This window comes from Tachyglossus aculeatus, chromosome 4, assembly GCF_015852505.1.
Source record: "Tachyglossus aculeatus isolate mTacAcu1 chromosome 4, mTacAcu1.pri, whole genome shotgun sequence".
Lineage (NCBI taxonomy): Eukaryota > Metazoa > Chordata > Mammalia > Monotremata > Tachyglossidae > Tachyglossus > Tachyglossus aculeatus.
This window is the reverse complement of record NC_052069.1, coordinates 29,260,000-29,286,656: the sequence shown is the minus strand read 5'-3', so window position 1 is coordinate 29,286,656 and position 26,657 is coordinate 29,260,000. Positions and strand designations below refer to the sequence as shown.

Here is a 26,657-nt window from a genome sequence, read left to right as displayed (position 1 = left end):
AGGGCTTAGTCAGGGAAGGCCTCTGAGGAGCTGTGCCTTCGATAAGGCTTTGAGTGGGGGGAGAGTAATTGAACAGGTATTGAACTCCCATTTCGCAGATGAGGAAATTGAGGCCAGTTAAGTCAAGTGACTTACCCAAGGTTGCACAGCAGGCCAGTGGCAGTGTCATGATTAGAGGCCCCATTCTCTGACACCCAAGCCCATGCTGTTTCCATTAGGCTACCTAGCCCTCCTTGACATCCATTCTAAAGCTATAGAGATGGAGTTAACACATCTCTTAACTTTCCCCTTAGAATCCTCTATTTTGGACCTCTCATCCATGAACCTTTCTTTGTACTGCTGATCTTTTCAGAGTTCTGTGGTTATGGATTCCATATAATTATCACCCACTGGGAGATGTTTCCTTTTGAATTTACTTTGTTCAAGCTTTAATGGATGCCCCATCACCCTACCATTGTGGGATATAGTCAACAGCTCTGCATTCACTTGGTTCCTATTTCACAATTTAAGCTCCAACTGTATGCCTTCTCAGGCTGTTTCCAAATGGAAGAATCTTGTCTTGTGCTCTCATCTCTGATCCATAGCAATGCCATGGATGCACCTCTCCCAAAATGCCCCACCTCTAACTGCAATCGTTCTGGTAGTGTCTCCATAGAGTTTTCTTGGTAAAAATACAGAATTGGTTTACCATTGCCTCCTTCCATGCAGTAAATTAGAGACTCTGCCGTCGACTCTCTCCCGTGCCGCTGTTGCCCAGCATAGGTGAATTTTGACTTGTAGCAGATTGCCTTCCGCTCACTAGCCCAAGCTAGGAATTCATTCATTCATTCATTCAATAGTATTTATTGAGCACTTACTGTGTGCAGAGCACTGTACTAAGTGCCTGGAAAGGACAATTCAGCAGCAAAGAGAGACAATCTCTACCCACAACAGGCTCAGTCTAGAAGGGAGAATGGAATGGAAAGAAATGGAATGGCCCTCTTAAAAAATGCCTACCCCCTCAAAAAAGCCTTCCTTGACTGATTCACAGCACCCCAGTTGTATCAGCCCATGACCCACCTGTAGGACTTGCATATTTTAGTCCTCTTCTCAGATTTCATGTGCTAATTTATTTTTACGTATGTATTAATTTATATTTCTCGATACTCTCAATAATTTATTAAGCAATTTCCTTTTGATATATTCATAATAATTCATCATCATCATCAACAATCGTATTTATTGAGTGCTTACTATGTGCAGAGCACTGTACTAAGCGCTTGGGAAGTACAAATTGGCAACATATAGAGACAGTCCCTACCCAACAGTGGGCTCACAGTCTAAAAGAGTGGGCTCACAGTCTAAAAGGAATTCTAAAAGTCTAAAATTCCTGCTTGTTCATAATCCTGCTTTCAATCTGTAAATATTTTTTGACCGTTTCTCCCATTAAATGACTAGACTGTCGCCCTTCTAGACTGTGAGCCCGTTGTTGGGTAGGGACTGTCTCTATATGCTGCCGACTTGTAATGATAATAATAATGATAGCATTTATTAAGCGCTTACTATGTGCAAAGCACTGTTCTAAGCGCTGGGAAGGTTACAAGATGATGAGGTTGTCCGACAGGGGGCTCACAGTCTTCATCCCCATTTTACAGATGAGGGAACTGAGGCCCAGAGAAGTGAGGTGAGTTGCCCAAAGTCACACAGCTGACAAGTGGCTTAGCCAGGATTTGAACCGATGACCTCTGACTCCAAAGCCCGGGCTCTTTCCACTGAGCCATGCTGCTTCTCTTGTACTTCCCAAGCGCTTAGTACAGTGCTCTGCACACAGTAAGCAGTCAATAAATACAACTGAATGAATGAATGAGAAGCTCCTAGAAGAACCTTGCTACTGTTGTATTCTCCCAAGTGCTTAGTACAGTGCCTATCCAACAGGTTCCCAATAAATACCATTGACTGATCATCTGCCGTTCTGCACTGTACCATTTCTAGTTTCATTATGTAATCAATCTATCAATCAATCATATTTATTGAGCGCTTACTGTGTGCAGAGCACTGTACTAAGTGCTTGGGAAGTACAAGTTGGCAACATATAGAGACAGTCCCTACCCAACAGTGGGCTCACAGTCTAATGTATGTATTATGTAATAATACATACATTATTGGGCCAATACATAATATTATTATGTAATAATACTAGAAGTAGTATTTTCTGAGCATCAACTGGGTACATCACCCTGTTCTGTGTCTGCTCTGCTGATATTATATCTCTGCCAGCACTCAGTATAGCGCTTGGCACATTGTACATACTTACGTACCAAACTTATTTTATCTCTCTCTCTTTGGACCCCTCACCGCTCTCTTGCTTTGACCCGGGGCCCCATCTACTGATAATGACAGCTCTCCAGTAGTTGAGAGGACCTTGGGGAAGAAATTCCAATACTCGAGCCTGAATGGAATTCAGTGAATTATTCTGATGAAAAAAAAGCACTATTAGTTGAAGTACACAAACGCACATAAATAAGCTGAGATATTTATTTAATTTGGATTTATGGGCTTCACTATAAAATATTGATTATCCATAACTTATTTCCAAATGCAAAGCAATTTCTAGTGCAAATAGAAAACAAAAGTAGTAAACTGCTCAGGAATCATTATACATAATAATAATAATGATGGCATTTATTAAGCGCTTACTATGTGCAAAGCACTGTTTTAAGTGCGGGGGAGATTACAAGGTGATCAGGTTGTCCCACGTGGGGCTCACAGACTTAATCCCCATTTTACAGATGAGGTAACTGAGGCCCAGAGAAGTGAAGTGAGTTGCCCAAAGTCACACAGCTGACAAGCGGAGGAGCCAGGATTTGAACCCATGACCTCTGACTCCAAAGCCTGTGCTCTTTCCACTGAGCAACGCTGCTTTTTGCAGCATGATATACATGATCTGTCAATCCAGGCGTCTCGGGAAGGTTCCAATCAGAATCCATTTATTTAACTGGTTGTTTCTGCTGGTCATATACAGGTTAGCTTTACCAAGTTCCTTTCAACATTTGGTTTTTCCTATCTGGGAAAAATAAAACATGTGTGCAGGCATATCACAGTAGTTAAAGGAGATTAGTGCAGTGCTCTGCACATAGTAAGCACTCAATAAATAGCACTGATGATGATGATAAAAATGTAGGGGACCCAGATATGCTCTTTCTACGATCAGATCCATTAATTGGTCGATGGAATTTATTAAGCGCTTACTATGTGGAGAGGACTCTGTATTAAGTGCTTGGACGAGTTCGACACAAAACAGGTTCATAGACATGATCCCTTCCAGCGCTTAGAACAGTGCTTTGCACATAGTAAGCTCTTAATAAATGCCATCATTATTATTATCAAGCTTACAATCTAGAGGAGGAGACAGACATTCAAATTAATTATATTTGGGGGAACTAGCATATTAGGTGAGTACATAAGTGGGGTGGGATGAATTTCAAAGTGCTTCGCATTAATGTCTGTCTCCCCTCCTAGACTGTATGCTCATTGTGCACATAGTAAGCACTTAAGAAATGCCACAATTATTATGAATTATTATACAGGAGAGGAAGGAGGAGGCAGAGGTGAAGAGAAGTAAGGATATTAAAGCAACAGTCGACAGCTTTGGCCGGGCAAACAGCGGAGGGACCCAGCCAGTGGCCTCCCCTAATAATAACAATAATTGTGGTATTTGTTAAGCACTTACAATGTGCCAGTCACTGTCCAAAGTGCTGGGGTGGACATAAGCAAATCTAGTCGGACACAGTCTCTGTCCCACATGGGGTTCACAGTCTCAATCACAGGGACAGTGTGGCTTAGTGGAAAGAGCACGGGTTTGGGAGTCAGAGGATGTGGGTTCTAATCCCGCCTCTGCCACTTGTCCGCTATGTGAACTTGGGCCAGCCACTTAACTCCTCCGTGCCTCAGTTACTTTATCTGTAAAAGGGGGATGAAGACTGTGAGCCCCATGTGGGACAACCTGATTACTTTGTATCTACCCCAGAGCTTAGAACAGTGCTTGGCACATAGTAAGCACTTAACAAATACTATAATTATTATTATTATTAGGAAATCAGGGAGGCAAGGTAGGAGGGAGCAAGGTGACTGAGTGCTTATCAAATTCCATAATTATGACTGTTCTTATTGTCAATCCCCACTTTACAAATGAGGTAACTGAGGCCCAGAGAAGTGAAGTGACTTGCCCAAGGTCACAAAACAGACAAGCAGCAGAGCTGGGATTAGAACCCACGCCCTTACAACTCCCAGACAGGTGCTCTATCCACTCTGCTATGCTGCTTCCCACCCTGTGGCACATACAATCAGATCCATTCATTCATTCATTCATGGATGAATGAGTAACGTGGCTCAGTGGAAAGAGCCCGGGCTTTGGAGTCAGAGGTCATGGGTTCAAATCCCAGCTCCGCCAATTGTCAGCTTTGTGACCTTGGGCAAGTCACTTCACTTCTCTGTGCCTCAGTTCCCTCATCTGTAAAATGTGGGTGAAGACTGTGAGCCCCACATGGCACAACCTGATCACCTTGTTTCTATCCGAGCATTTAGAACAGTGCTTCGCACATAGTAAATGGGTGACCCCAGCCCACCTGATATCGGATTGTGTCCCATTCTCACTCCTGTGGGCAGTGGAGCTTGAATCTTGAGGAACCATCAGTCAGAAGAACCTGGATTGGAATCCCAGCCCTGCCACTTATCTGCTGTGTGACCTTGGGCAACTCACATAACTTCTCTGTGCCTCAATTCTCTCATCTATAAAATGGGAATTAAGATGGTGAGCCCCATGTCGGACAGGGACTAAGTCCAACCTGATTAGCGTGTATCTCCCTCAGCACTTAGTACAGTGCCTGGCACTAGTAAATGCTTAACAAATACCATTAAGAAAAAAACAAAACAAAACAAAAGAAAAAATCATCCTGGCCTGTGTCCATCTCAGAGCTGAGCGGTTCAGGTTCATGAAAATCTCTTGCTGTGGGTAAGACTAGACTGGGAGCTCCATGCGGGTAGGGAACGTGTCTGTTTATTGTTATATTGTCCTCTCCCAAGCGCGTAGTACAGTGCTCTGCACACAGTAACCGGTCAATAAATACGATTGGATGAATGAGTGAATGAATGAATCTCTCTGGGGCCAACTGGTTCAGCACTTTGGTTTCTTTCAGGCTTATTATCAGCCAGCCAACTCTGCACTGGTGAGGTAAGTAATCACTGGACTTTTCATCACCTGCCTTTCTTTCTAGCACTTAAGATTTCTGCTGCCTTCCTCCACAATCTCCCTAAATTCTCCCCAACCTGCTTCAGTGGCAAAGCCCAACACTGCTCAGTATCCAAATAAGACCCTCACCAAGGCCTCGCGCAATGGGACATGACTTCGAAACTCCTCCATCGCAGAAAGGCTGCATCACCGGGAATCCTTTGGTGTGCCTTGCTCTTGCTAGGGGGACAATGGATCGGTGCCTCCCAGGTTACCATGGAAACACTTGAGTTCAGTGTCTCCCATCAGCGTTTGTCCTTGTTTTTAGTCACGAACAATTGAGGAGACACAATTTCCATCAGGCACTTTTGTACTGTTTCCGTCACGTGGAAGTCTTTAAAAAGCTCTCGATTCTTTGTGAAGAGCTTTCATACATTTCTGCTAAATGCTTAAGGAGGCAGCATAGCACATTATTATTATTGTTAGTATAATTATTATTATTATTATTATTATTATTATCACTGTATATTAAGCAATTACTACATGTTAAGTACTGAGGTAGATGCAGTTTGATCAGTTTCACAAGGAGTTTCTAGATTGTGAGCCTGTGGTTGGGTAAAGATTGTCTCTATCTGTTGCCGAATTGTGATTTCCAAGCGCTTAGTACAGTGCTTGGCACACAGTAAGTGCTCAGTAGATGCAATTGAATGATTGAATGAATGAGCTTGGCCACTGTGCCCTATTTATTTATTTGTACATATTTATTCTATTTATTTTATTTTGTTAATATGTTTTGTTTTGTTGTCTGTCTCCCCCTTCTAGACTGTGAGCCCACTCATGGGTAGGGACCGTCTCTATATGATGCCAACTTGTACTTCCCAAGCGCTTAGTACAGTGCTCTGCACACTGTAAGTGCTCAATAAATACGATTGAATGAATACTGGAAAGAGCAGGGAAGCGGGAGTCATGAGCCATTGGTCTGCCATCCGTGCTCTATCTAAAAGAGCAGTGTGACCTAGCCCCATGTGGGACATTCATTCATTCATTCATCATCGTTTTTATTGAGTGCTTGCTGTGTGCAGAGCACTGTACTAAGCACTTGACAAGTATAAATCGGCAACATATAGAGATAGGAACTGTGTCTAACCTGATTAACTTGTATCTACTCAAATGCTGCCTGGCCGCCATAATAACAATAATTATATATAATAATAATAATAATAATAATAATTAATTATTATTATTAATAGCAACATGTAGAGACAGGAACTGTGTCTAACCTGATTAACTTGTATCTACTCAAATGCTGCCTGGCCGCCATAATAATAATAATAATGTTGGCATTTATTAAGCGCTTACTATGGGCCAAGCACTGTTCTAAGCGCTGGGGTAGATACAAGGTAATCAGGTTGTCCCACATGGGACTCACAGTCTTCATCCCCATTTTACAGAGGAGGGAACTGAGGCCCAGAGAAGTGAAGCGACTTGCCCAAAGTCGCACAGCCGACAAGTGGCAGAATCGGGATTTGAACCCATGACCTCTGACTCCAAAGCCCGGGCTCTTTCCACTGAGCCACGCTGCTTCCATGTGACCATGGGCTCAGCTACTCATCTGTAAAGTGAGCATGAGATACAGTATTATTATTATTAATAACCATATCTATTAAGCGCTTACTGTGTGCCAAGCACAGTACTAAGTGTCTGCACCAAGTGCTTGACCGTATTAAGCCCCATTAGCCCCGTGTGGGACAGAGACTGTTCAGTTATGAGTTTGACTCTACCCCCAGGGTTTAGCACCTACCAAGTGCTCAGTAAATGCCACAATTAAACACTTGATGGCATAATTGATGTGTTCTGCCATCTTGCTTGGTGTCCTTTTTTTCCTTGCCCCCTAAATAATTTCCTGTATCATTGGTTCTAATGCTTTACTAATGATCATAGCAAATAAAACAGTGCCAGAGCGAAATGAAGGGCTCTATTACTAGCATGGACCAAGTAGTAATAATAGCATTTATTGAGTAATAATAATAATAATAATGATTATGGTATTTGTTAAGCACTGACTGCGTGCCAAGCACTGTTGTAAGTGCTGGGATAGATAGAAGGTAATCAGGTTGGACACAGTCCCTGTCCCACATGAGGCTAATGGTCTCAATCCCCATTTTACAGATGAGGGAACTGAGGCCCAGAGAAGTGAAGTAACTGCCCAAGGTCACACAGCAAGTAAATGGCGGAGCCGAGATTAGAACCCGAGTATCCACTAGGTATGTGCTTGGAGAGTATGAAACAAAGAAATGACATATTCCTTGGCTACAAGGAGCATACATGCTAAAAGACTTGAAATTCTCAATCTGTGTTAAACTCCTCTAATCTTCTAGACTGTAAGTTTCTTGTGGGCAGGGAATGTGTCTACCAACTCATCACATTCTACTCTTCCCAAGTTCTTAGTATAGTGCTGTGCGCATAGTAAGAGCTCAGTACATATGATTGATTGATTAATAATTCAGGTAAAGGCAGATTCCTTTCAGCTGTTCACATTATCCTCTTTGCCCACAGGAGCTCACAGTACTGTGGAGGAGACACATATTAAAGTAAATTACTGATGGAGAAGCAATAGAGTATAAGATTTATATATAAGTGCTTTTTGGGTTGGGGAGGGAAGGATATCAAAGAGTTTAATGGGCCTGGGGCAAGTCTATCGATGATTCAGGAGGGAGAGAAAATAGGGTAGAGAGATGAGATTGAGGCACAATAGGTAGGTTGGTGTTAGCAAGCATATTAAAAAGTTCATTTTGGAGTGAAAGTGTAGAATTCTATTTAATATTGCTTGTGTGTGGTGTTCTCATCACCTTTCCCATGGGTCACTTGCTGCTTAGTTTATAATTTTGTTAGTTTATTGTTTAGATCAGGTGACACAAACAGAACTTCTCATCTTCCCACCCAAACCCTGTCTTCCCCGGACTCTCCCGTGAGCCCGCTCCTTCCTCTCCCCCTCCTCCCCCTCTCCATCCCCCATGCCTTACCTTCTTCCCTTCCCCACAGCACCTGTATATATGTATATATGTTTGTACATATTTATTACTCTATTTATTTGTTTTACTTGTACATATTTATTCTACTTATTTTATTTTGTTAATATGTTTTGTTTTGTTCTCTGTGTCCCCCTTCTAGACTGTGAGCCCACTGTTGGGTAGGGACCGTCTCTATATGTTGTCGGCTTGTACTTCTCAAGTGCTTAGTACAGTACTCTGCACACAGTAAGCACTCAACAAATATGATTGAATGAATGAATGAATGAATGTTAGAGGAGGAAAGTATGTGGGCTGAGTTGTTGTGGGAGAGGAGTGAGGACAGAACAGGAGGGAAAACCATCTGAGTGCCTTAAAGTTGATGGTGAAGATTTTCTGCTCGATATGGAGCTGGATGGGCAAAAATTGGAGGTTTTTGAGGAGTGGGGAGAAGTGTGCAAAGTGGTCCTTTGGAAAAATAATTTGGGCAGCCCAGCGAAACATGGGGTGGAGAAGTGAAAGCCTGGAATCAGGGAGGTCAGTGAGGAGGAGGAGGATGCAGTAGGTAGACCCACAGGTATTTAATCGCCATTTCCAGGTGAGGAAACTGAGGCTCAGAGAAATTCAAGGATTTGTCCAAGGTGATCCAGCAGGCACGGGACAGAGCCGGATTTAGAATCCAGATCCCTTGACTCCCAGCCTGTGCTCTGTCCACTGGGCTACACCCTTTCCTGGGGTCCTTTGTTTCTTCTGTTTTTCTCATGTGCTGTTATTGCATATGTTTGCTTCTATGGAGGGGATTTAAATTTTTAATATGAATGCATATTTTGATACGTTAACCTCCTAAACACTTTTAAAAGTATTTGTTTTGAATGTTTAACTTGGAAAATTATTTTCCCCCTTTGTTACTTTTGTAGTGTCTTCTGTATCTCATGTTCTAAATATTCAAATTTATTTCCACTGTCTTAAAGACAGCCTTTAAAAATCAGTTCAATTTCTTGGGCATTTTAGAAGCCACTGGTGACTTGAAGATTGGCAGAAGAAATTTTTCATGACAACTGCAATCATGATGATAAACTATCTTAATTTGAAGTATGTAGTTTAAATTTATAATGAAACCTCAAAATGTTCCTCTTCTTTGCATGACACGGGTGGAATTATTATGACAAAAATATAAGTCACTTTTTAAAAGTCAATATCAGTATGAGAAGTTCAATCTAGGAAGTCAGTGCTTTTTCCTTAATGGCCCTTGACGAGACTTATGTTTATGTTATAATAACTGTAGTTACCCACCTAGGAAAATTTAAAAAATGCTCAAATCGAGCCAGTGCATATCAGGTTAAACTCACCAATCTGAAACTTCCGCCTTTAACATCTACTAGCAACTCATCACCAGTCTTGCAAAAGGGTTCACAATGCAATTTACATTTAAGGACATTTATCTTCCTTGACTTTTCCCAGTACAGCTCCATATTAGCATGTTCAGTAAAGCAAGTAACACTTCAGCTCTATTACTTAGAACCAGCCTTGACCCTCATTTCATCCTAGCTGGAGATAATTAGTTGCTTCTAATGCAAAGTGCCAAAGATATTCTCAAATCTTATTATGTTATTATGCAGAGCTAGGATCAGATCTTCCCGATTATTTCACACAAACAAAGAGAAAGGAACATTTAATCACCTTTCTCACCCAAATCTGACAAGGCCCAAATCTACCCTGATTATTTGGAATGAATGAATCAGTGAATCAATGAATCAAATGATCAATCAATGGTATTTATTGAGCAGTTACTGTGTGAAGAGTATGGGAAAGAACGGAGTTTGGTAAGTATGTTGATAGCCCTCATGGAACTTTAAATCTAGAGTGAATTTTGCAGGGAGAAAGTAACAGCATGTGGAGACTTCAGGCCTAAAGGATCGAGGCACGGAGGCCGGGATTGGGTCTAGAGTTTCTCATGTTTTGCTTCCTTTGAAAAGATGACATTTAGCAGAGAGGGCTATATAATACATTCTGAATATGGTATATAGTATCTTCATATATTAGACCTACAGGAAACATCAGTTTCTCTTTGTTTTGTCCTGTCGTATGTGCTTTTGTGACGGGTGTTTGTCAAGCAATCGAAGTAGCAATCTTAAAATTCTGCCACATGTCCTCTCAAGGCTTGGTTGATTTTCTTCCATCTAGACATAAAGTCTGAACACTAACACATATGTATTTGAATCAATCATTTCCAAACAGTAGGAGTTGTATTTGTATTAAAAATATTTTTGGTAAATGGACAAGAGTTTTTTTTTCTTTACTTCTCTCCCAAATCTATAAAGAAAAAAGAGCAAAGGGATCATTTTCACCAAATATCTTAGCAGTTCCATAAAGCCCCCTTCTTCCTCTCCCCCTCCCCATCCCCCCTGCCCTACCTCCTTCCTCTCCCTACATCACCTGTATATATGTTTGTACAGATTCATTACTCTATTTATTTTACTTGTACATATTTACATATTCTATTTATTTTATTTTGTTAATATGTTTTGTTTTGTTGTCTACCTCCCCCTTCTAGACTGTGAACCCACTGTTGGGTAGGGACCATCTCTACAGATTGCCAACTTGTACTTCTCAAGTGCTTAGTATAGTGCTCTGCACACAGTAAGCACTCAATAAATATGATTGAATGAATGGAATGAATGAATGAATCTCCATTCAGACCCAAGACCACTTGAACACTTTACGTGAGTGGCTTCCATGAGAATTACTGGAAGTTATAGTTGCAAATCTCAATTCACAGAAATAACTGCACTCACAAACAGATAAATACACACAAATATTTACGTATGTACATAATAATAATAATAATAATGGCATTTATTAAGAGCTTGCTGTGTGCAAAGCACTGTTCTAAGTGCTGGGGAGGTTACAAGGTATCAGGTTGTCCCACGGGGGGGGGGGAGGGGGGCTCACATTCTTAATCCCCATTTTACAGATGAGGTAACTGAAGCACAGAGAAGTTAAGTGACTTGCCCAAAGTCGCACAGCTGACAATTGGCAGAGCCGGGATTTGAACTCATGACCTCTGACTCCAAAGCCCATGCTCTTTTCCACTGAGCCATGCTTATACATACATGTATAGGTGTGAGTGTGCATGTATGTGCATATGCCCCTGCCCTAGAGAGCTAAACCTTGGTAAAATTAATTAGTTCTTTCATACTCAAAGGGATCTTGTTGTCAATCAATCAATTGCATTTATTGATCACTTACTATGTGCAGAGCACTTGTACTAAGTACTTGGGAGAGTACAATACAACAGAATTAGCAGACACGTTCCCTGCCCATTGTTGTTCTATTGTCACTAATTCATGAAAACCTCAAACCTATCAGGTTTTTAAAAGCATGAAAATTAAAACACTTCACACAAATTAGATTTTGATAATTTTAATATGAACTTGAATGAAAGATGGTATTGAATATTCAAATGAACATTGACTTTTTTCAACCATCATGAAAATAGAGAAAATACACTTATCTTCCCCTCTCAGGGTCGCACCTGGAGAGTTTCCAGTACCCTACCAGTCTCGGCTACGGGAGGGAGAGTCAAGCAGAGCCTACTCATTCCATTCCTAGATTGGGCAGTGGATGGCAAGTGGAAAGCAATCTGCTACAAGTCAAAACTCATCCATGCTGGGCAGCAGTGACATGGGAGAGAGTCGAGGGTGGACACTCGAGTTCACTGTGTAGAAGGTAGCAAAGGTAAACCACTTCCGTATTTTTACCAAGAAAACTCTATGGATCCACTACCAGAATGATTGCAGATGGGGAGTGGGGTGTTCTGGGAGGGTTGTGTCCATGGTGTTTCTTTGGTTCAGAAACAACTCGATGGCATAAGATAAGACAAGACACTTATATTTTTCTCACTGCCTCACAGCCTGCCTATCTCTTTCACAACAACGCATTTGTGCAAGTCACCTTTTGTGTCTCCAACCTCTCTATCTTCTAAATAGTAGGAGAATCAATCAATCAATGGTATTTATCGAGTGCTTACTATGCATGCAGAGCACTGTATTATGCACTTGGGAAAGTACAGTAGAGTTGGTAGGCACAATCACTGCCCAGAAGGAGCTTACAGTCTAGGGAGGAAGTTGAGTAACGACATTTATTGATTCATTCATTCATTTAATTCTTTCAATCGTATTTATTGAGCCCTTACTGTGCGCAGAGCACTGTACTAAGCACTTGGGAAAGTACAATACAGCAATAAAGACAGACAATCCCTGGCCACAGTCTGGGGCCGGGGTGGGGAGACCTACATCAATACTAATAGGCATCAATATAAATACATAAAATTCCAGATATATGCATAAGTGCTGTGGGACGGGGAGACGGGGGAAGAGCCAAGGGAGTGAGTCAGGGAGACACGGAAGAGAGTGGAGATGAGGAAAAATGGGCTTTATCTGGGTGCAAGGCATTGTGCTAAGCTTTTGGGACAGTGCAACAGAGAGAAGAGGCACATTTCCAGCCCACATAGACTTACATTCTTATGGGAGGGCCAGACTTCAAACTAATTACAAATAGAATAATCTCCACAATGGCAATCAGCCCATGGTAGATTGGAGATAATCACTAGTTAATAGGATCCTGTTTTCCCCTAAGTCCAATACTCTTTTATTTCCTGATGTTCACTGTCTACATGTTTTCAGCTCAGCTCTATGCTAAACTGTAACTCTGAACAGCCTCATTCCTCCCCCTCCCTCTCCCTACCCACATCTGGTTTAGGTGCTATGGAGGATGGGTCACCCCCATGGGGACGGGTCAAATCAATCAATCAATCATATTTATTGAGCACTTACTATGTGCAGAGCACTGTACTAAATACTTGGAAGAGTACAATACAACATTATGTGAGTGAAGCAAGAAAAGGAAAGAGGAAAACAGAAGAGGGTTCTGGATTTATTTTTCACTTCCAAATTTTCATCCTCTTTTTCATGATTTCTTAACCTCCTCACTATGCCTCGATCGTGTCTATCTCGCCACCAACCTCTAACCCATGTCCTGCCTCTGGTCTGGAACGTCCTCCTTCCTCACATCCGACAGACAATCCCCTCTCCCAAAGCCATGCTAAAGTCACATCTCCTCTAAGAGGCCTTCCCTGACTAAGTCCTATGTTCCTCTTCTCCCACTCCCTTCTGCATCACCCTGACTTGCTCCAGTTATTCATCCCCTCTCCCAGCCACACAGCCTTATGTACGTATCTGTTATTTATTTATATTAATGTCTGTTTCCAGCTCTGTACTGTAAGCTCACTGTGGGCAGGAATGTGTCTTTTATAGTGTTATATTGTACTCTCCCAAGTGCTTAGTACAGTGCTCTGAACATAGTAAGTGCTCAACAAATAGCATTGACTGACTGATTGGAACTCCCCCTCCTTCTGCAGCAGACCACCACTCTCCCCATCTTCAAAGCTTTATTATAGTCAGATCTCCTCCAAGAGGCCTTCCCCGGCTAAACCTTCTTTTCCCAGACTCCCTCTCCCTTCTGTGTTGTCTATGCATTTGGATCTGAATGCTTTGGGCACTTGGTAGTCACCCCACCCTCAGCCCCATAGCACTTATGTTTATACCTGTAAACAAATATTTATATTATTGTCTATCTCCTCTTCTAGACTATTAGCTCACTGTGGGCAGTGTACATGTCTACCAACTCTGTTGTACTGTACTCTCCCAAGTGCTTACCTCACCTCCCTTCTTTCCTTCTCCAGCCCAGCCTGCACCCTCTGCACCTCTGCTGCCACTAACCTCCTCACTGGGCCTCATTCTCGCCTGTCCTGCCATCAACCCCCGGCCCACGTCCTCCCCCTGGCCTGGAATGCCCTCCCTCCGCTCATCCTCCAAGGTAGCTCTCTTCCTCCCTTCAAAGCCCTACTGAGAGCTCATCTCCTCCAGGAGGCCTTCCCAGACTGAGCTCCCTCCTTCCTCAACCCCTCCTCCCCCTCCCCATCCCCCCCGCCTTACCTCCTTCCCCTCCCCACAGCACCTGTATATATGTTTGTACATATTTATTACTCTATTTATTTTATTTATACATATTTATTCTATTTATTTTATTTTGTTAATATGTTTTGTTTTGTTGTCTGTCTCCCCCTTCTAGACTGTGAGCCCGCTGTTAGGTAGGGACCATGTCTATACGTTGCCAACTTGTACTTCCCAAGTGCTTAGTACAGTGCTCTGCACACAGTAAGCGCTCAATAAATACAAATGAATGAATGAATGAATGCCTAGTACAGTGCTCTGCACAGAGTAAGTGCTTGTAGTATTTGTTAAGTACTTACCATGTACCAGGCACTGTACTAAGCACAGGGGTAGCTACAAGAAAATCAGGTTGGACACAGTCCCTGTCCTAGACGGGGCTCACAGTCTCAATCCCTATTAAACAGATGAGGTAACTGAAGCACAGAGAAGTAAAGTGATTTGCCCAATGTCACACAGTAGACAAATGACAGAGGCAGAATTAAAGCCCATGACCTTCTGACCCCCAGGCCTGTGTTCTATCCATTATGCCATGCTGCTTCTCTATGATAATAATAATTATAATAATAATAATGACATTTATTAAGCGCTTACTATGTGCAAAGCACTGTTCTAAGTGCTGGGGAGGTTACAAGGTGATCAGGTTGTCCCACGGGGCGCTCACAGTCTTCATCCCCATTTTACAGATGAGGTAACTGAGGCACAGAGAAGTGAAGTGACTTGCCCAAAGTCACACAGCTGACAAGCGGCAGAGCCAGGATTAGAACCCATGACCTCTGACTCCAAAGCCTGTGTTCTTCCCACTGAGCCACACTGCTTCTCTATGCCATTAATGGATGTATTTGATTAATTTGCTTACTCCATTAGCTAAGAACTGAAAATGGCAGGCAGGGTTTTTTTTGTCCAGGTGCTAAATTCTGGAGAAAAAGAACATCCTTCCAACTCTAGTCAGACTGAAATCATAATGTCACATTGGTAGGCTGTGCAGATTACCTAAGTAGAACCGTGCATCTGGAAAGCATTGTCTTTTAACTACTGACATCGCCAAGGGCTGCCAGCTTCATGTTTTTGGTTTTTTAAATAGCAGTGTGACAAGAGCTGCTTCAGGATTCTCAGACAGAACTACTGTGCATTTCACTGTAGATTTTTTGCCCACTGAATCAGGAGGTATACCTCTGGGTCCTGAAGGATGAAACATTTTGCCTTGGGCATCCTTAAGGTGAGGGAATCACCACCAGAATATATTTGACATGAGCCACTTTTGATCTACCAGAAATGTGCTTATCGGTCTTCAGTTGAAAAATAATACACTTGGTCTGGGTGGTAACTAACCATTTCCTCCAGGTTCTGCACATTTGAAAGGTCTCCTGCTAAGGGCTATTAACATGCCAAAGGATCTCTTTCCCCCTTAGTTGCAATATATCCAGTTCTCTTAAAATGGGGATAGGTTACATTCTGGCAAAACCCCTCTTCTTAAGAGAAAACTTGTGTTGGAATATTCATGGGTTTTAATTCCATGCACCAGGTTGCAAGCTGTTTCTTCCAACATGGCAGCATCCCATTTTCAAATGGGAACCTGTTGTCAGACAAATGTTTCCTCTGTTCCTGATGCTCTTCTAGCTAAAACACAAAGAAGAACATGGGGGCTAGAAGAACTGGAAGGATGCTGAAGAAAGGGCTGTTGCTATCTGAATCTCTCACTTTTTTTTTCCTTTAAATGGACTTGTTATGCTTTTACTAAGTGCCAACCACTGGACTACTAAGTTCAGGGGTAGATAATCAGGCCCTTTTTGGGGCTCAGACCCCTCTCAGAATTGCCCCTGGAGAGTTTGCAGTACGTTACCAGTCTCAGCTATGGGAGGGAGAGTCAAGCAGAGGCATACCCATTGCATTCCTAGCTTGGGCAATGGCTAGCAAGTGGAAGGCAATTCACTACAAGTCAAAACTCACCTGTGCTAAGCATCAGTAACATGGAAGAGATTTGAGAGTGGAGATTCAAGTGGAAGGAGGCAGTGGTAAACCACACCCATATTTTGACCACGAAAACTCTATGGATACATTACCAGAATGACTGCAGATGGAGGTGGAGCATTCTGGGAGAGTTGTGTCCATTGGATTTGTATCTCAGCCCCTCAGCCCTTATGTACTCACTGTAATTTATTTTAATGTCTGTCTCCCCTTCTAGACTATGAGCTCCTTGTGGACAGGGAACATGCTTACTGTTACATTGTACTCAATCCCTTAGTACAGTGCTCTGCACACAATAATAATAATAATAATAATAATAATAATGGTAGTATTTGTTAAGCACTGACTATGTGCCAAGCGCTGTACTAATAAGCACTCAATAAATATCACTGACTGACATTGATTCCATCCCTCAATAATCTAGTTCTGGCTGTTGGAGTCTGATCTTCCCCATATTACTTCTGCTGCACAGTGACTCTTCCTCCATTCAAGGCCCTACTTCGTCCCTTCAAGGCCCTACTGAGAGCTCACCTCCTCCAGGAGGCCTTCCCAGACTGAGCCCCTTCCTTCTTCTCCCCCTCGTCCCCCTCTCCATCCCCCCCATCTTACCTCCTTCCCTTCCCCACAGCACCTGTATATATGTATATATGTTTGTACATATTTATTACTCTATTTATTTATTTATTTATTGTACTTGTACATATCTATTCTATTTATTTTATTTTGTTAGTATGTTTGGTTTTGTTCTCTGTCTCCCCATTTTAGACTGTGAGCCCACTGTTGGGTAGGGACTGTCTCTATATGTTGCCAACTTGTACTTCCCAAGCGCTTAGTACAGTGCTCTGCACACAGTAAGCGCTCAATAAATACAATTGATTGATTGATTGATTGATTGATTCCTGTCTTCTGTCTTCACAGGTCCAAAAATCAGAGTACCTGGGTTCTAATCCAAACTCTAATTCAATCCTGACTGCTGTGTGACCGTAGACGAGTCACTTAACCTTTCTGTACCTCACTTTTCTCATCTGTAAAATGGGAATCCAGTACCTGTTCTCCCTCTTACTTAGTTAGCTCCACGTTGGACATGTTGGTAATCAGGTCAGACTCAGTCCCTGACCCACATGGGGGTCCCAATCTGAGTGGGAGGGAGAAAAGCGTTTCATCACCATTTTACAGATGATGAAATGGAGGCACAGAGAAGATAAGTGACTTGCCCTAGGTTACATAAAACAGCCACGTGGCAGAATCAGGATTAGAAACCAGGTTTTCTGACTCTCGGGCTTTTTCTACTGAACCATGCTGCTTCTCACCTTGTCCTGTTGCTGTGAGGACTGAGGTTCTCTCCGGGCAATATTAAAAAAAATTCTTAAATATTTTCAGGGACCTCCTCTCTCATTCATTCATTCAATCATATTTACTGAGCACTTACTGTGTGCAGAGCACTGTACTAAGTGCTAGGAAAGTGCAATTCAGCAATAAATAGAGACAATCCCTGCCCATAACGAGCTCATAGTCCAGTGGGGGGGAGACAGGCATCAAAACAAGTAACAGGCATCAATAGCATCAATATGAATAAATAGAATTAAAGATATAGACACATCATACATATCATGCACATACACACATCATATACACACATCATACACCTGTCTATGTTTTGCCACCTATTTGATTTGTTTTGTTGTCTATCTCCCCCTTCTAAACTGTGAGCCCACTGTTGGACAGGGACTGTCTTTCTCTGTTGCCAAATTATACTTTCCAAGTGCTTAGTATGGTGTTCTGCACACAGTAAGTGCTCAGTAAGTACGACTGAATGAATCATTAATATAAATAAACAGAATTATAAATATGTACATATATACACAAGTGCTATGGGGGGAGGGAGGGAGATGTCCTGAAGACAGGAGGAGATGCAAGCCTGGAGGGAAGGAAAGAGAACAGGGGAGGAGATATAGATTTGGGTGTCACCCACATAGAGATGATAGTTGAAGCCGTAGGAGCGAATGAATTCACTAAGGGAGTGAGTGTAGATTGGGAATAGAAGGGGACCAAGAATTGACTACTGGGGGATCCCTAAAATTAGGGGATGGGAGGGGGAGGAAGAGCCCATGAAGGAGATGGAGAATGAACTGCCAGAGAGATAAGAGGAGAACCAGGAGAGAATGGAGTCAGTGAAGCCAAGGTTGGATAATGTGTTGAGGAGAAGGGGATGGTTGACAATGTCAAAAGCAGCAGAGGTCGAGAAGGATTAGGATGGAGTAGGAGCCGTTGGATTTGGCAAGAAGGAGGTCATTGGTGACCTTTGAGAGGGTGGTTTCAGTGGAGCTGAGGGGACGGAAGCCATACTGGAGTGGGTCCAGGAGAGAATTGGAGGAAAGGAATTCAAGGCAACGAGTGTAGATGACTCGCTCCAGGAGTTTGGGAAGAAAGGGTAGGAGGGAGATGGGGCGATAACTGGAGGGGGCAGTTGGGTCAAAGGAGGGTTTTTTTTAAGATGGAGGAGACATGGGTATGTTTGAAGGCAGAGGGGAAGAAGCCATTGCAGAGTGACATGACTGGTTGAAGATGGAAGTTAAGGAGGGGACGGGGCAAGGGGAGAGAGTTTTTATAAGGTGGAAGGGTATGGGGCCTGAGGCGCATGTGGAGAGGGTGGGACTTGAGAAGATGGAGGAGATCACCTCTGAAGATACTGCTGGGAAGGATGGGAAGGTAGAAGAGGGGTTGAGAGGAGGGGGGATGGAGCAGGGGGAGGGATGACTTTGGGGAGCTCAGAGGTAATACTGTTAATTTTCCTAATGAAGTAGGTGGCCAGATCGTTGGGGGTGAGGGATGGGGGGTGGGGGAGAGTGAGGAACAAGGGGCCTGAGGAGGGAGTTAAATATCTGGAACAGCTGACAAGGGTGATGGGCATAGCTGTCAATAAGGGAAGAGAAATAGTTTTGCCGGGCAGAGAAGAGAGCAGAGTTAAGGCAAGAAAGGATAAACTTAAATTGGACAAGGTAGCCTGGTGTTTAGATTTCTGCCAGCAGCATTGAGTGGTTCCAGCATCTCCTCTACACCCATCCGATACTGCTGCCTTTCTTTTATCCCAGTTCAAAAACATGAGCCTCAGAGATCATATTTTAGCTGGGTCCCAAATTACTCTATTTCACGTATTTATCAGGGGTTGTTCAGGCATTACCATGTCTTTCTCATGTTGATATTCATCAGGGTTTTGTTCTTGGACAGTAAGCTCGTACACTGCAGATGCTACACAAAGCAAGAGATTTGCAAGCGATGCACAAAGAGGTGCTTAGGAAATGCTTTGTATAATGATATGAATCCTGTTTGACAGTTTCACAAAGGAGGTTGGCAGGTTGGCAGCCCCAGAGCTTGTCTCTCATTCTTCTGTGCAAAAGCCCAGAACAACTTCAGAAACAGAAGGCCAGGAAAGAGGCAAGCAAATCGATGGTGGATACACATAATGCACCAATAATATTTACTACTATACAATAATAATTGCTACTTGCTCTGGGACATCAATAATAACAATAATAAATGTGGTGTTTGTTAACTGCTTACTATGCACCAAGAACTAATGATGGTGGTATTTGATAAGTGCTTACTATGCTCCAAGCACTGTCACTGGAATCAAAGTTCGTTGTGGGCAGGGAATGTGTATGTTTATTATTATATACTGTATTCTCCCAAGCTCTTAGTACAGTGGTCTGCTCAAAGTATATCCTTAAAACATACGAATAAATGAATGAATACAAACAAATCATATTGGACAAAGTCCCTAATCCACACGCGGTTCACTGTCCTCATCCCCATTTGACAGATGAGGTAACTGAGGTACAGAGAAGTGAAGTGTCCTGCCAAATGTCACACAGAAGACATGGCTCAGTGGCAAGAGCCCGGGCTTGGGAGTCAGAGGTCATGGGTTCTAATCTCAGCTCCGCCACATGTCTGCTGTGTGACCTTGGGCAAGTCACTTAGCTTCTCTGAGTCTCAGTTACCTCACCTGTAAAATGGGGATTAAGACTGTGAGCCCCACGTGGGACAAGCTGATCACCTTGTATCCCCCCCCCAGTGCTTAGAATAGTGCTTGGCACATAGTAAGTGCTTGACAAATGCCATCATTATTATTAAGTGGCAGAGCTGGGATTAGAACCCAGGTCCTTCTGATACCCAGGCCTGTGTTCCATCCACTAGGCCACACTGCTTCTCATGCATGGATCCCTGCCTGCCACCTCAAACAGAGACAGCTGGGCATGATCAAAGTGAAAGGCAAGGAGGAATGCATCAGAAGATCACAAGGTGGTGGGGATATTGGCTCCACATCCTGTGTTTTCTATGATGCCGATGGAAACTGCCTAAAAGTATCTTGAATGAGGCTCAGGAAAGTATCATCCCAAACAGCTGGTCACCTGAGACACACCTTCTCCACACAGTCTCTGATTGCTACTTGCTCTGGACCATGGCATGACAATGATCAATTTCCTCTTATTCCTAATTAAAATGCTAATTTTGTGAAGGGATTTCAACAATGCAGGCCCTTTTTTCCATGTCTTTCTCTTCCCTTTTGTCAGTTGTAATTTTGGCCATTTCACTGATCTTTGTCGTTTTCAGCAGATCAAGGGAAAGAAGGTGAAACTTCAGGGCGCTAATATTTAAATTTAGTAACAGCTGCGGTGTTGGTGGGGGGATAAAGCAGTGCGGCTCAGTGGAAAGAGCCCGGGCTTGGGAGTCAGCGGTCATGGGTTCCAATCCCGGCTCAGCCACTTGTCAGCTGTGTGACTTTGGGCAAGTCACTTAACTTCTCTGTGCCTCAGTTCCCTCATCTGCAAAATGGAGATGAAGACTGTGAGCCCCATGTGGGATAACCTGATCACCTTGTATCCTCCCAGCGCTTAGGACAGTGCTTTGTAAGCAGTAAGCACTTAACAAATGCCATTATTATTATTATTATTATTAAAGCCAGGAAATATTTTGGACAATATGTAAATTTCAGTTTTTCCTGCTCTTCTTACCTGGGGTTGGTCTTTGACCGGGATAATGTGTTGAGTACTACTAGGGCTCTTGCTCGCTCCCGGCCCATCTCCACATCCAGTCATCTATTTGGCTGTCCCTGCCTTACTGTGTGAGCTCTTTGTGGCTAAGGAATGTGTCACTTTGTTTTGTTCTTCCCAAGCACTTAGTACAGGGTATTGTATCCAGTGGTCCTTTATAAATGCTGCTTCTACTGTTTACTATTAATGTGGCTATGGAGTAAACGGCTACATTATCACAGAGTAGGAGGAATCTCAAGTGATCAACTAGACAACAGCATCCACGATTCCAAGCAGAGGATGCCAAATTTTCATTTTGAGTGAGGAGGCAGAAATGGGATGGGGATTTTAAGGGGAAGCTAATGAGCCCCCAAAGCCACCATTTGGGGTCATCTCAGCAGCAAGAGAAGCTCTCAGATTTTTTTAAGATATCTATAAATTATATTCCATAATTTATTTGTTTATATCAATGTCTGTCTCCCCCAGACTGTAAATTCATTGTGGGCAGGGAACGTGTATACCAACTCTGTTATAGTGTACTCTCCCAAGTGCTTAGTACAGTGCTATGCACACAATAAGTGCTCAATTGATTGACTGATTGATCTGAGGTGAGCAAGTTGTGTGGGTGGTTACCTTCTCAATCCCCGTGGAATTTACGATTCCAAGTCAATTACGCAGCCCAATCGATCAGTCAATCAGTAGTATTTATTGAGCACTTACTGTGTGCAGAGCACGGTACTAAGTGTTTGGAAGCCCAGTACTAGCCAGACCTAGTCTCGTTGAGTTTTTGAGATAAGGCAAGATTGAATAACAATAATAATAATAATAATAATAATAATGGTATTTGTTAAGTGCTTACTATGTGCAATGCACTGTTCTAAGCACTGGGGGGATACAAGGTGATCAGGTTGTCCCACGTGGGGCTCACAGTTTTAATCCCCATTTTACAGATGAGGTAACTGAGGCACAGAGAAGTTAAGTGACTTGCCCAAAGTCACACAGCTGACAAGTGGTGGAGCTGGAATCAGAACCCATGACCTCTGACTCCCAAGCCTGGGTTCTTTCCACTGAGCCACGAAGCTATTCCTAGAAAAGAAGTCCTCATTAAAATGCACTAGGAGAATATTCTAGCTTCAGGTACACATCTACCCAGTGCTCTTGAAGCTTACAGTATCCCATTATTCTGTGTGTTAATCAGGGATGTGCCATTGTCTTAGAAGTTAGAAAATTTCAATAAAAAAATTCCCAGAAAAATGAAATTACTGCAAAACAATGACACATGGCAATTTTTACTGGAGCTGCATGCAGTGGGAATTTAAAACAATAAGATCTGAGATTTCAATAATGCCTAAATGAAAATTACAGACTCTATTTTGAATTGAACAAGAAAGTTTATCAGGTTACCTTCAAAATTATAGTGATTGATTATGGTCCTACTTAATTAAAATGGTGAAAAACTAAATTTGCTAGTTGGTTTTGAATTGTCTTTCTTTTAGTCACATATTTTAAAGTGATGCTAGTGTAGAGAAAAATATTCAATAGTAAGTTAATTCTGTATTTAACATACATATTTAATTATGACTGAATAATTTATTTTGGAAACAAAGGATGAAATATTAGAAGTGCACCTTAACAGAAGAGCTGCCAGAGATTTCCAAAGCACACTTTATTCTGTAAAGTTATTTTCAAGAATTTGGCAGCAGTTCGTCCCTGCTCCAGCAATTTCCCATCCACAGCTCGGTGAGAACAGAAAAGTTCACTGGGAGCTTTGAGGGCAATATAGAATGAAAGTGTAACTCACTTACTGGTTCTGCTGTTACATCTATTCAATCAATCAATCAATCAATCGTATTTATTGAGCACTTACTGTGTGCAGAGCACTGTACTAAGCGCTTGGGAAGTACAAGCACTTAGCCTACACTGTAAACTCTTTGAGGGCAGGGAATGTGTCTGTTATATTGTTGTGTAGTACTCTCTCAAGCACTTAATACAGTGCTCTCCACACAGTAGGCGCTAAATGACTACAATTAATTGATTGATTGATTTACTCTAATTGTTTATTCGGTCACATGTGAGCTAAACTGAAGCTTATTGGTTTCTGCTAGGAGATTCTACTGCAGAGATTCTTGTCTGAGGGATAAGAGACTAGTATTCTGTTCCTGGCATTGCTCCTAATGGATCAGCCCCACATCAGTAATTGAGAGGGCAACAATTCCTTTGCTGCCATCCAGGTAATTTCAGAAGTCCAGGGGAAAGGGTCATTTTATGCCTGAGAGATGACCTTCTCCCCCTTCTCCTCTCTACCCCACTCCCTTTTCCTCAGGATGTGTAGGGAGAGATCCAGGTCAGAGTACGAAGATTCCCAAATGCGGGATTTGCCTTCTGGTGATGACCTCATGGAGGGGCTGGGTTTGGGGCTGGGGTGGAGGGAAAAAAGGGAGAGAATCCTTTATGATAAGCTTTCATTTCTCTCTGCCTCAGTTTTCCAATATATGAAATGGTGACAATGATAATAGCCTCATCCTGGAGAGACTATGTGATCTAACTTTCCCTATGCTTTGACTGAGATGTAAAATCAATTTTTTTCTTTGTTTCGAGGAGTGAAATTAATCTTTGTCTATGTAATTCTTAACATTCCTAGATCAAAAGTCTACTCTTGTTTTCTTTGGAGTAGTAGATGAATTGGTTCGTTGATTTTATTAGTTCATTTACCAGTTAATGATATGCTTTGGGGGGGGTCTTAATCAAAATGAGTTCATTCTCTCACTGGGGTGAATATGGGGGGGGGGGGGAGGGGGCGGACACTTTATTCCCTCCAAGGAACCTGTATCTCTTACCTAGGAGATGATAAACCTGAGGTGAAGAATTCTGATTTATTTTCCGGAGTCTGCCCTGTATGGTTATTCAAGATAAGGCTCCAATCCCACCGCTCTTCAATCACATTGCTTATTTTACATCTTTGTGTTGATAAATGGGTACAGCTTTGATTACCTGCTCTTTCTTCTACAGTCCTTGATGCCTGAGAAAAGTGATCACTGTTCCCTTTTCCACTCTCCTTCCTGAATAGCAGCTGCTCAAGTAAAGTTTCCAAGAAAATAACACACTTATGTGGGGGGTAGCCCTTATTCCTTTCAGACTACTTAGTATACTGCCCCTTATGTCTAAATCTCCTACATATTTACTAGCCATTAGTTCTACATGCTGCTTTGGCTGGGGATGGGAGGGTGGGGAGGTCAGACCATATTTTAATTGTGCCCAGAGTCTGTTCAGAAAGCTAGTTTCCTTAAAGGAAATGTTGGAAAAATCTATGGATGATTTCCCTTGGCTTAATTCGATTTCAACAGGCAACAGTGGAGTTAAAGTAAGGATTTGCTTTTAAAATCAGATTACCATCTTCTAGGAAATAAGGCCTGGCTCTGGGCACCCCCAGGGACTGTAAACAGAACCATACCTGTAATTAACCTTAAGGGTTTTCTGTGTTCTTAATGCAAATGCGGCTGTAATTGTATTTCTTTAGAACTCAGAGGAGAGTTTGCTGTTGAATAGAGGATGTGCTAGCCTCCTAATGGTGACAGCCCTCTCACATCTTTTGTGAGTAATACCTGCACCGGTAATAAAACTGGAGTTACATTGGATGTCAGACATATGGTAATTACTATAATAATATTATCACCCAGATTCTGCAATGGCTTTGTCAGGGAAGTGCAATTTCACATATTGTCTGAGATAAAACTCAGTTTTTGGCTATTGATAGCAATGGTTTCCCAGGCAGTGGAGGCATTTGGTGACAGCTGTGAAGTTTCCGACTTCATATACAGGTAATTGAGTTGAGAATAAGGTCTGCATGCTAAAAACTGATGATGTGAAAAATGGCAAGGGCCAAGGGAATACTGTGAATATTTTTGTAGCTATTTAACGGATTAAATGAGAGAATTTCTGTTTTTCCTATTTTCTGAGGAGGCTAATCCACAGGAAAGGCAGGGTGGCATGGTAGATACAGCATGGACCTGGGTATCAGGAGAATCTGGGTTCTAATCTCGTCTCCACCACTTGTCTGCTGTGTGACCTTGGGCAAATCATGACTTCGCTGTGCTTCAGTTCCCTCATCTGTAAAATGGGGTTTGAGACTGTGAGCCCCAGGTGGGACAGGGACTGTGTCACACCTGATTTGCTTGTATCCACCCCAGCGCTTAGTACAGTGCCTGGCACATAGCAAGTTCTTAACAAATACCATAATAATAATAATTCAGGAATCAGTTGATCATTTCTTGAGCACCCATATTGTACTTTCCCAAGTGCTTTGTACAGTACTCTCCACACAGTGCTCAATAAATACGATTGATCGATTGACTTACTGTGTGCAGAGGACAGTACTAAGTGCTGGGGAAAGTAAAATATAACAGTTGGTAGATGTGTTCCTTGCCCACAACAAGGTTACAGTCTAGAAGGGCTTCTGAGGAGCAGCGTGGCTTAGTGGAAAGAGCACACACTTGGGAGTCAGAGGTCATGGGTTCTAATCCCGGCTCCACCACTTGTCTGCTGTGTGATTTTGGGCAAGTCACTTAACTTCTCTGTGCCTCACTTACCTCATCTGTAAAATGGGGTTAAGACTGTGAGCCCCACGTGGGAAAACCTGATTGCCTTGAATCTTCCCCAGTGCTTAGAACAGTGTTGGGCACATAATAAGCACTTAACAAATACCATCATTATTATTCAGTCTCCTTGTGTATTTAGATTACAATTTTGAGAATTTCACTCTAATAAATAATGAGGGTAAGGATAAAGGTGACCTATACCTGCAACACTATTGACTCTGCTTTCTAAGATTAAAGGGGAGCCAATATACAAATTGTACCGCAATTTCTTTTCTGCAGTCCAGGGCATTTTGCAAGAGGTATTTGACCTTAATTACAGGCTTAAAATGAAATATTTTGCATAAGAAACATGTGGCAGATAGAACCTATTCATATGTGTTGCCAACTTGTACTTCCCAAGTGCTTAGTACAGTGTTCTGCACACAGTAAGCGCTCAATAAATACGATTGAATGAATGAATGAATAAATATCTCATGAAGTAGACCCAGGCCTATAGTTGGTTGGCTCTGGTTACCTAGGTGTCCTCATTTTCCATTCTACCACGGCCAGGGAGAGTACAATATAACAAACAGACACATACCCTGCCCACAGTGAGCTTACAGTCTAGAGGGGGAGATAGACATAAATATAAATAAATCACAGATATGTTCATAAGTGCTGTGGGGCTGGGAAGGGGATTAATAAAGGGAACAAGTCAGGGTGATGCAGAAGTGAGTGGGAGAAGAGGAAAGGAGGGCTTAGTCTGGGAAGGCCTCTTGGAGGAGATGTGCCTTCAATAAGGCTTTGAAGGTGGGGAGAGTAATTGTGTGCCTGACTTGAGGAGGGAGGGCATTTCAGGC

At 42.5% G+C, this 26,657-nt stretch overlaps 1 protein-coding gene and 1 non-coding gene across 2 annotated transcripts in view; one reads left to right on the top strand and one right to left on the bottom strand.

The window, feature by feature from the left end:
* Window positions 1-26,657, bottom strand: part of ST6GALNAC5 (ST6 N-acetylgalactosaminide alpha-2,6-sialyltransferase 5) — a 272,328-nt gene that overhangs the window by 142,150 nt on the left and 103,521 nt on the right. The gene's annotated exons all lie outside the window — the stretch shown is intronic.
* LOC119927522 lies at window positions 11,732-11,868 on the top strand. Its single transcript, XR_005450517.1, has one exon. It is a non-coding gene; the product is annotated as a small nucleolar RNA SNORA7 (small nucleolar RNA).